The sequence below is a fragment of the Tamandua tetradactyla genome, chromosome 17 (assembly GCF_023851605.1).
Source record: "Tamandua tetradactyla isolate mTamTet1 chromosome 17, mTamTet1.pri, whole genome shotgun sequence".
Taxonomy (NCBI): Eukaryota; Metazoa; Chordata; class Mammalia; order Pilosa; family Myrmecophagidae; genus Tamandua; species Tamandua tetradactyla.
The window spans coordinates 2570073-2581101 of record NC_135343.1 but is presented as its reverse complement, the minus strand read 5'-3'; the positions used below and the strand labels follow the sequence as shown (position 1 = coordinate 2581101).

Here is an 11029-nt window from a genome sequence, read left to right as displayed (position 1 = left end):
AAAAACCACCACTAATAAATAAACATCCTTCCTATAAAGACATCACAGATACAACAGTCCTCTCTGGCACCAGTCCTAACCCAGTTCCCTTCCCGCCCCAGAGGTAAGGACTATTATCAGATTTAGTGAAATCTTCTGGAATTTTCCCCATGTAATTGCATAAATATATGTATCCAGGATGTAGAAAATGTGTTGTCTTAGGTGTATTTTTAAATAAATAACAGAATTCTGACAGTTCCATTCTGCAACTTACTTTTTCTGCTCCACAATACATCTTGAAGATCTTTTCATGACAACACAGATCGGCTTCACTCTTGTACTGGATGGGCCCAGAGAGGTGAAGCAACTTGCTCAAGGTCACACAGCAAAATCACTGCCATTGCTTCTGGCACCCCCAAACCCAGCCAGTGCACTCAGCATGGCCAGTATTCTGCCCTGGAAGCTCTGTTCCCAGGCTCAGCGGTTGCAAAAGGCCCCCAGGGCCTTATTTTCAAAGGAAAAATGGAGCAGGACATATTTTTAACCACTGGCCCTGCCCTTGCCCCCATACTTGGCTACCCGGTGCGAGCTGTCCAGGAAAGGCCGTCTTGACAGTGGCATTTGCAGCTCACGGAAAACAACACATGCCCGAAATAGATGACACCGTAGCTCAGGAATGGAAAAAAATGGTGAATGGCTTCAAATGCCTCTTTTAAAAAACCCCAAGAATAGCCTTTGCCTTTGGGGAGCCACTGGGGGTAAGGGAGAGGGGAGGCGCTACTGCTGGGATGGCATCCCAACCTCCTGCCTGAAGGGCTCGGACCACACCCCCAGGCACCCCACGTCCACATGCAGCTCTACCCTCCAGCTGAATTGGATCCTTTGCTGGACTGGGGCTGGGCTGGGACACCCCACCCCAAAGTCCCAGCAGGGTAGAAACCCCAAGATCGTGCACTCCCTGAGCCCAAAGGGTAAAGGTCACATTCTCCTGGTGGCAGGAAGCAAGAACGACAATTTGGGTTTTCTTCTCCTCTCAGCTGTGTGGACTTGGGCAAGTCACTTACTGTCTCAGAGTCCCAGGTCCCTCATCTGCAAAGCTGGGATCAGGTTCCAGCCAGCCAGCCGCGCATCCATGTAGTGGTCCTACTACGTGCCTGCACTGAGTGAGGCACTGGGAGCATGGCCAAGAGCAGCCCCTTGCCCGTCCTCCACCAGTGACTGCCCAGGGCCTGGCACTGGGAGGGACGAAAATGCCTCTGCCTGGTGTTTGCCCCATCAGCACAGGACTGAGCGGCCGGCCGGATGATCCCATTTACTCTCACCCCAGCCCCGGGAGGTTGTCCTCATAACAGATGGGGGCAGCGAGTAACAGGCGAGACAGCGAGTCCGCGAGCAGCAGGGGTTCCTGTTGGGGCCTGGGTGGAGCCTGGAGGTCACCGCCAAGCACACCGGATGAGGAATGTTCTCAAATGCCAGGTCTGCGCGCGATTCCTTACAATAGGGAGCCTCCCAACCCCCTAGCAGGACGGTCCCAGAGGACAAGTGGGTAAACTGAGGCCTGCGGAGGTTGGGTGCCTTGCCCAAAGACTGCACAAGCGGGGCTCCCCGTAGGACCCCATGACAGACGGCTCTCCGGAGCCCCTGGACGGCCCGGCCGGACCCGCCCCCGCCCCTCCCCCGCGGCAGGGGCCCGGGGCCGCCGGGCGGGACTACAGCCCCCAGGAGGCCGCGCGGGGGGCGGGGCCCGGGGCCGTCATTTCTGGGTAGGAAACGAGAAGAATCGCAGCCTCCCGCGTCCCGCCTAGGAATAGCCCCGGAGCCGGGCCCAGTCATCCGCGGCGATGAGTCATCGGTGAAGTCACTTCTCCGCGCGCCACGCCCCGTCCCGGAGCCGGCCTCAGTTTACCCCGAGGCCAGGGCCCCGGGACAGCCGGTGTCCCGCGGGCGCCCGAGAGGTGACCGAGCGGGAGGGGCTGGACTAGAGGCGCCGCGGCCCCCACCCCCGCTGGCGTCTGCCCACTGCAGACCCGCCGCGCGGCCCGGCCTGGGGACCCGGGCGAGGAGAGCGGGACCCCAGACTCCAGCCTGCCGCGAACGTGGGGAGGGCCGAGGAGCGCCTCGTTTTCCGCTTGTTTTTCCTTTTCCCTTTGGTTGCCGCGAACTCGGAGGGCGCGGGGCTGGGGGAGCCGCCAGCCGCGTCGGGGGTGGGGGCGGCGGGCGCCGTGCGGCGGGCTCGGCCTCTAGCGCGGCCCGGCCCCCCTCCGGCCTCGCGTGCACTCGAGCATCTCAAGGCCAAAGTAATGGAGCGAGGTGAGAGCCACGTAACATAAAATGAACATTTCAGGTGGACAGCCCAGTGCCATTTAATACATCCATGGTGTTGTGCAGCCCGTTCGTACTTCCAGGACATTCCCGAAGCTCCAGGTCAAACCCTGCACCACCCGATCTCCCAGTATTTCACCTCAATGGGGCCCCTTGATGTGCGACCTCCAGACCTGGCCTCTCTCACTTACGGGATGTTTTGAAGGTTCTGCGGCACCGTTACAGGCTCCAGCACCCCCTTTTTTTTAAATGTTTTTAAATTTATTAATTAAAAAAATTAACAACAAACAAAACGTTATCGTTCCATTCTACATATATAACAAGTAATTCTTAATATCATCACGTAGTTGCATATTCATCATTTCTTAGAACATTTGCATCGATTTAGAAAAAGAAATAAAAAGACAACAGAAAAAGAAATAAAACGATAACAGAGAAAAAAAAGATTATACATACCATACCCCTTACCCCTTGCTTTCATTTATCACTAGCAGTTCAAACTAAATTTAACATTTGTTCCCCCTATTATTTATTTTTATTCCATATGTTCTATTCTTCTGTTGATACGGTAGATAAAAGGAGCATCAGACACAAGGTTTTCACAATCTACAGAGTCACATTGTCCAGCACCCCCTTTTGTAGCTGAGCAGTACTTCACTGGAAGGAGAGACCACGATTTGTTTATCCATCACCCATTATCCAAGGGTGACACTTGCCTTCCACACGTGGCCGCCTCCCTCTGTCTGAGCGACAGCTGCTGCCATGGACGCACATGCCCACGCCCCCGTCCTGCTTTCACTTTTGCAGTGGGCACATAGGAGTGAATTGCTGGGTCACCAGGTAAGGCCTTTCTGAGGACTTGCCAAAGTGTTCTGCACACATGCTGCACCATTCCACCTTCCCCCAGATGTGTGCAGGCAGGCACTTTCGAAAACCCCCATTTTACTGAAGGGCAGCCTGCACCATGTCCCAGGGGCTGCGCCCCCAGCCAGCCCAGCCCCAACCAGCCCACCCCACCCACCGAACGGCACCCTCGGGCCGCAGCCAGGCAGGTGGAGAGACTTGGATGAAGCACTTATTCTCTCTAAGACTAAATCTTCCCTGAGGTAAAACGGGGTTAGCGGCATCTACCCATGAGAAATAACCTAGGCCTTCACCAAAAGGGACTCTCCAGGGTGGGGGCACCCTGTGACAGCAGTTGCCTTTGCCAGTGATGTGGGGTCTCAGCTGGGGCTGAGTCCGGTGTTTCTAAGCCTGGGGAAGGTATAAGTAAACGCTTACGACTCTCACAAACCCGACATCTCTTAGCACAGCTGGCATCTGCCTTCAGCCAGGGCCACACTGACCTGCTCCATGTCCACCCGACGGGCGTTGGGGATGGGGGGGTTGTTGCTGCTCTAATTACTGCTCCCGAAATGAACTCATGGAACTTTGCTAAGAGCAAAACTCAAGTTTTCGGGCTCGGCGCTGTTAGGGATCCATTCGCTTCAGGAGCTTGGGTCCCGTCGAGGTTTCCTGCTCTCCCTGTGCGCCTCCCCGCCCCAGAAAGCCGGGCCTCTGCTCTCCTCATCTTGCATTAGTCTCCCAATGGCCCCAGGCTGGGCCTGCCCACCCTTCCTGCCACCCAGGAAAACCTGAAACCCACCTGGCAGGGACCGGGGGTGAATTCGGGTCTAAACTGGCCCTGCCTGCGGCCCAGCCCCCTGCCCCCACTCTGCGCACAGGAGCAAGCTGCCCCCGACGTGCTGCCTGTCACCTCTGCGGGTCTCCCTGTGGCGGTATTGCCTGCGGGTCTGGTAAGGGTGCCTGGAGAGCCTGGGGAGGGAAGGGGCTTCTCTGACGTCCCACTGTGGGCTCAGGGACCACAGAGGAGGCAAAGCAAGGAACTGGGAAGGAAGAGGAGGAGGAGGCGGGAGTGCAGCGACGGCCTAGTAGGTGCTCAGTGAGAGCTGCAGGGGATGAAGGACACTTAAGGAGAGGAAAGAAGAACTGGGTGGACACCCCTGGCGCCCCACCCCCCACCCTGTCTAGCCCTTCCTGGGGGGAAAACTGCGGCATCTCCCTCTCCGAGGTCACACGGGCTCTTCTCTCCCTGGAGTCCCCAAGCTGGGGACTCTGGCGGCCTGGAAGGCGCCCCACCGCGTGCCCCTGCTGGTCCTAGGCGGGGGCCACAGTCCCCAAGCCTGCCCACTGCTCCCTGCAAGAAAGAGCCTCGCCCTGGTGAGTCTGGGGACTGCTGGGGGCTGAGCAGGACTGCTCCAGCCGAGTGGGGAGGCCAGGGGCATCCTCTTCCATAAGACAGCTAAGGACCCCAAATCAGTGAACCCCACACTTGGTTTCCTCACCTGCTGGGGGGATGACCTGCCGCCAGTCTGACCCCCACCACAGTAGTGAGCGTGCACCCTCAGAGGGGGCTCAGCACACACCCTAAATGCCAGCCCTCAGCCAAGCCCAGGGGAAAGCAGAAGTGGGGGGCTGGGGTGAGGGGGTTGCAGGTCCAGCCGCGCCCCCATCAGCAGACAGGCCCTGTGCTCCAGGAAGGTCCCTGCCCACCCACCCTCCCGCCTTCTGCAGGGAGGGGCGCCTATTTCATCGGCTTCAGGGGCCTTTTTTTAAAATCGAAGCGAGGGCAGCCCGAAAGCCCCGGTTCCGGTCAAGTTTTGAAACAGCTCAGACCCTCCCTCCCTTCCAGGCCGGTGGCTGCGGCCCGGAGACTCTGCGAAATAGCAGCTGCGCAACTCTGCGCCCTCAGGGATTTGAAACGGGGGCGCGAAAAAGCTAGGGTGCCCTGGAGAGGCACGAAGCCTGGGGGCCCCTGGGAGTGGAGGGGGGCACCAACCCTGAAAAGGGTCCCGACACCCCCCCCACCCCACCCCCCGGCATCTGGAATAAAAACAACTGTTAACAGTTAGAAGTCCCTCGAGGCTTCGCCTTTTCCCGTAATGGTGATTTCAGGGCTTGTTTGGAAATATCAGATTCCTTCCGAGCATTTTTCTTTTTCTATTTTGGTGCTTGAAGCACGTGCTTTGTCCACCAAGCCCCCGCCCCAATCCGCAAGGACGGGGGGGGGGGGGGGGGGGCGTCCAGCGAGGGTCGTCCAGCGCCCCTCTACATCCCCGCCCCCCCTGTGCCAGCCAGGGGAGGGAGCACCCCACCACCCCACATCCCCCACGCCAACCAGGGGAGGGAGCACCCCACCACCCCACATCCCCAGTGCCAGCCAGGGAAGGGAGCACCCCACCACCCCACATCCCCCACTGCAGCCAGGGGAGGGAGCACCCCACCACCCCACATCCCCCGTGCCAGCCAGCTCCGGCCCCGCTCCGGGAGGCTGAGGTGGAGAGAGGCGAGGAGGCCTGGGGGTCTTGGGTGAGCGCGTGGGCCCCCTCCCCCTTCCTCCCCGTCCCCCCCACCCCCCCAGCCGGGGGAAGACAGAGCGGGGGTTTCGGAAAGCACTTTCCATCCCCAGCCGGATCTGAGTCAAAAGGAGGAGCTTGTTCAAACTGAAAAGACAATTCGGTTAGCCAAAGCCCCCTGGAGTTCTCTGGGGCGCAGATTACTGCCCGGCAATGAGGAGGGAGCGAGGAGGGGGGCGGGGATGACGAATGACGAGCCATGGGCCAGCCCAAAGCCGGGGGGAGGAAAAAGGGGCTCCGAGGAGCCAATCCTCTAGCACCACAGACTGGCCAGCTGACCAGGGCCTCCCCCACCCCACCCCACCCCCGCCGCGGGTCTCCTCCTCTTCCCACGGCCCCCACCCCCCCACTGCGGGCCTCTGAACCTTGACAAGTCTCTGTCCCCTTCCCACCACTTGTAAATCCTGCTCATCCCGGGGTGGGGGGTGGAGGGGTTGGGTAGAAGTGTCAAGCTTTCCAGAAAATCTGGAAGCCTCCTGTTGAGGGTCCCACCCTGTTTTCAACCCGGCTGGGTGTCCCGCGGTGGACACCAGCTTGACAAGACGCTCCAGGAGGTGTCACCTCCCCACCTGGTGGCCCCACCCTCTGGCCGAGGCCCAAGGTTCTACCGACCTGCAGCCACCGGCACAAGTGGCTTCAGGGGCAGCCAAAGCTTTTCCCAGGCTGTAATGCCGCGGGTGGCCAGGCGCTCCCCTTCCAGCCTGTCTGGTCTGAAGCCCTCCCCCACCCCCACCCAACCAGGGGGCTCCAGCCCCTCCAAGCCCCGATTTAGCTGCAGGCTGCCTCTCGGTCTTGGGGTGCGGCCCAGCCTCTGCAGCCCTGGAACCCCCCGGCCCGCGCCCCCAGCATCCCGACTCAGGACAGGTGCAGGGGCAATGCTGACCGTGCACCCCAGCCCCCGTGCACCTGGCCTGGGCCCACCTGGCGCCGCCGGGGCCCAGTTCGCCATCTCAGCACAAAATTGGCCCCATAAGTAGGAGGGTGATGCCAGAGCAGCAGATGGCAGCGGGGCGGCCTCAGGCACCAGCGCGGGGCACAGCCAAGGTCAGAGGCCCGCACAGGGGGCTCCCCTCGGAACCCAGCTTCCCAGGCCCCGTCCCACTTTGTTGCCACACTGCAGAGAGACCTGGGGTGGGGGGCGGCATCAAGGTGGCTGGGGGGATCTTGGAGCAGCCAATAGTGATAGTGCAATTTCAAAGCAAGTGGTTTGGAGCCCTGGGGGCCAAGGGTGCTGGCCCTGCCAGAGGGAAGTGGGGGGAGGCAGCAGGGGGCAGGGTACGGGCTACAGGCACCCTGAGAACCCAAGTTCGACAGTCTCAGTGTAATGAACTAAATCCACCGGAAATCCCTGTTATTTTTGGAAGGGACCTGAAGGGTTAGTCTAACACAGAGGGCAAATATGCCCCCCATGGTTTTACCTCGACACCCGCCAACAGGGTTTAAAAAAAAAAAAAAAAAAATTCTGGGCGGGCCGCGGTGGCTCAGCGGGCAAAGTGCTTGCCTGCTATGCCGGAGGACCTCGGTTCGATTCCCGGCCCCAGCCCATGTAACAAAAAACGGAAAAACAAAATACAATAAAACAAGAAAATGTTAAAAAAAAAAAAAAAAAAAAATTCTGTCGTCAACATTTTAAAAATGGGAAGTATTGCGTAAACTTCTAGACTTCTGACTTCACTCAAAGAACTGGTTCTGCCCCCGCTGGGGGTGTGGCACCCCTGGCTGAGCTGAGGAGCTGCCCTTTTCCTGCGGGGTGCCTGCGCGAATTGCTTCGGTGTCCAGAGGCCCTCAGATGTTGTCTGCCAGGTGCCAGGAGTATCAGTGTTCGCTGACCTTCTGGACAAGGGCTTCAGTTTTACAGAGTTTGGCGATTTCTGCCTGCAGACCAGGTTGTTTTTTGTTTTTAATACCTTTTTAATGGACTGTGAAAACAGCAATGAAGATATGCAAGAGAAACCTTAAGCCTAAAATATTTCCAGTCTGGCACTTCACAGAAAAAGTTTGCAGACCTCTGATTTTACAGACGAGAAAACTAAAGGAAAGGGACCTGCTCAAGACCACCCCGCAAACCGGTGACCGAGACAGTCCCGTGCCTGCCAATCTTTGCTTTTCCTTCAGCATGGCAGGGTGGGCAGGGAGGCGGCAAGGCACCAGGGCCAGCTCCCCCTGAGAGGAAGGAGCTGGGGGGCGTCCGAGTGGCTGCTTCATCTCCCCCATCCCTGGCCAGTTGCTCTGAACGAGGCATGTTCTGCTGCCTTTTCCTGGGGATCTCCGAGCACATGATGAGTTCAGAGAAGACAGTTGCTGGTTCCTGTACATTTTCCCCTGTGGTCAGGCCTGTTTGTCAGAGGTCTGGCAGGGCAAGTGCGCACATGTACACATGTGGGGTGCTTCTGGGGAACTGAGGGTTAACTGGAAACCTATGTTTTTATCCCTTGTTGAAAATCTTTCTACAAATGATGAGCATTTCCGCAACTTAGAATTCGTGAAAAGTTCCACCACTTTCTAAATAAGTGCCTTTGATCAACTTACCTAACCTCACTAACCTCAGTTTCCTTATCTGTCATGAGGCAGTGAGATCTCTGGGGCGGGTGGAAGGAACTGGAAACAGGTGTGTGTGCTGGGAAGCGGAGCATCCTCTGTCATTACTGAGATTAACCAGGGAAAGGAGCTGAAGAGCCAATCCAGGGACTTTGCGGAGATTTAGGATTATGGTTCAAGGGCTTTGCAGATTCTGCATGTGCTGACAGAGGTCGGACAGAGCTGGAAGCAATCTGCAGCTCCCGAGGATAGGGTTCCTATGATTTGCTGCTTCCCTGTAAAAGCTGGGGCAGTCTGGGCTGCATGTGGGGCTGGGGGGCTGAGGGACCCCTGGTGGGAGCTGAGGCTCGTGAATGGGTTAGGGAATGGAGGGTGGGGCTTGGACTCAGCCCTCCCTGTGTTCCACTCCCCATCACCCCACCCTGCTCCATCCCTCCTGCACACACTCAACCACCACCAGCTGGCCAGCAGGGGGCGCAGGGGGAGACAAGGAAGGGAGCCTGAGAGCCTGGAGGCCGGGGGGGCAAAGGACATCCTGGTCCAGGGAGAAAGCTCCGTGGGCTCTGGGTCCCTGACACCTGTGGGAGGATGCGGACCCAGGGGGCCTGGTCCTCCACCTCACCTCGTACCTCCTGGGATGCTTCTTCTCACTGGCCCCCAGATGGAGCAAGTAAAGGGGGCTGATCCTGAAGTGGGGAGCTTTTAGGGCCTGACCTAAACTGCCCCGGCTGGTGCTGTGTGTGTGTTGGGGAGGGGGAACAGCCGGACACTTCCCTGCAAGGGCCCCTGCCCTCTGGTCCCACGTGCACTGCTTCAGCCACTCACCCGCTCAGGGAATGGGGCCTGAGTGCCTCCTGGTGCCAGGAGTCGGGGCGCGGGCTTCAGAGTCAGATCAGCTCACGGGTCTGCTCCTTTATGGGGTGGCCTGTCTGGGTCCCCCTCCTCATCTGTAGAATACCTGCTGCTGCACGTGGATGCAGAGACACAAGGAGATTAATGTGCAAGAAACGAGCACTGTGCAGGTCACTAAGCTTGCAACCGGCGCCCTACTCTCTCACGGCTGCCGAGTGGGCCGCCCCGTCCGAGGCCTTACAGACTGCGGGAGTGGGGTGCGCTGCAGGCACTGGTTTTAGGGTTGGCGGAACAAAGGCTTTCTCGAGCTCTCATCTGGGCCGCTCCACCTTTCTCCTTCTCTGCCCCCAGCCCACCCCAGGTCCGCCTTCACGGGAGAAGGCATTGAACCTCTGTGGGCATCAAGGAAGTTGTGGGTCCCCATTCCCCTGAGACTTGCTCTTCTCCACCTGGGGGCGTGGAGGGGGCAAGGCCATTTTCAAGGCAAGGAGGACCTCCTGGCACCTCGTGGCTCCCCGCTGGTGCCGGCTCTCCCGCACACAGCAAAAGCTGGAGGGGGGTGAGGCAAGGGGCAGGGGGCACCGGCCCTGGGCTGCGTGCGAGAACGCAGGATCCTGAGCACGTGCTGTGTGCAAAGACAGTGCCATGTGAGGGGAGCTCGTGCACAACGCTTCCTTGCTACTGACAATAAGAATGCCACGCTACCTGCGTGCGGCAGGGAAAGCTTCACTCTTCCACGCAGACTTGGTCTCATCCCTGCCATGACTGCCCCTGACTTCAGAAAACGTGTAATTCAGTGGCTGGAGAGACAGAGTTGGGCAAGGAGGCTGCACAATGCGGTGAGAAGGCCCTGAGCCGGGCCCTACAAACGCCCGCGGACCTCTGGCCAGCGGCACACCACCTCACTCGCCCCGCGCCCCCTGCGAAAAACGGCCATTTCCCAGCCTCCCTCGCGGCCAGGTGAAGCCTCGTGACCCAGAGCGGCCAATGAGATGGCCGTAGAAGGCTCCAGGGGCATTCTGGGATAGTTTTAGGCTCCTGGGGCGGCTCCACCCCTTCCGCTGCGTCACTTCCATCCGGGAAGATGGCACGGCCTTCCTGGCACCTGGAGGAACAAAGCCACGTGCTGAGGAAGCAGACGAGGAGGCTGGCGGGAGGCTGGGGCCTTGGGCACCAGCCCGGACCTCCACCCCAGGACCTCCTGTCCTTTGAACACAATGACAGCCCACCGTGTGGCCGAGTCCCTGTCCATGGGTTACAGTCACCTGAGACTGGATGCACTTCCAAGGGGATGGCGAGGAGGCCGGTGCCGAGACCCTCCCCCTCCGCGCCGGCCCCAGGGCTCCTGAAGCCCCTCCTGTCCCTGGGTCTGTTTCCTTAATGCAGACCATAGGTTGGAGGAGTCTGTTATTTTAAAAGCCCTCTCCTTTGGTAATTATTTTAATGTGTTGACATGCAGTGCACACCCAAGCATCTGTAGGCGTGTCGGGAAATGTGATTTAATTTACCAAAAACTCGGGTTACTGCAATCCAGTGTCTTAAGGAACACAACTCGCCCCGGGGTAGACTAGCTGCTGCTGGTAGGTTTAAGGAGATGGTCTGGGAGAACCGCCGTCCCCTGCGGCTCTCGCATTCATGGCCTGAAAAAGTGACTATTTTAAGGAAAGTATCGGCTATACATATTTCTGCTATCTCCGTACTACCCCCGTACAGTTTACAGGGAATGGAGGGTGAGGGAACTATGTCCAGAATTAGGTCATCTACAAGGAAAAATTGTAATCTGAAAGCTTCTGATGGTATTTCATGACTGGGACAAAGGGGACCCACTCAGAGTAGATAGCCCTTCTTTTAACATTTCCCAGTACAATATGGATTTGTCAGTTTCTCCTTGTAATTCTATAAACACTTCCTGTGTATATTTT

The 11029-nt window shown here is 58.4% G+C and overlaps 1 long non-coding RNA gene across 1 annotated transcript; it reads right to left on the bottom strand.

The window, feature by feature from the left end:
* Positions 1-7327: 7327 nt before the first annotated feature.
* LOC143661463 (uncharacterized) lies at positions 7328-10052 on the bottom strand. Its single transcript, XR_013164612.1, has 3 exons — positions 9813-10052; positions 9081-9219; positions 7328-8039 (listed from the first exon to the last, which is right to left on the bottom strand). It is a non-coding gene; the product is annotated as an uncharacterized LOC143661463 (long non-coding RNA).
* Between the last annotated feature and the right edge of the window lie 977 nt (positions 10053-11029).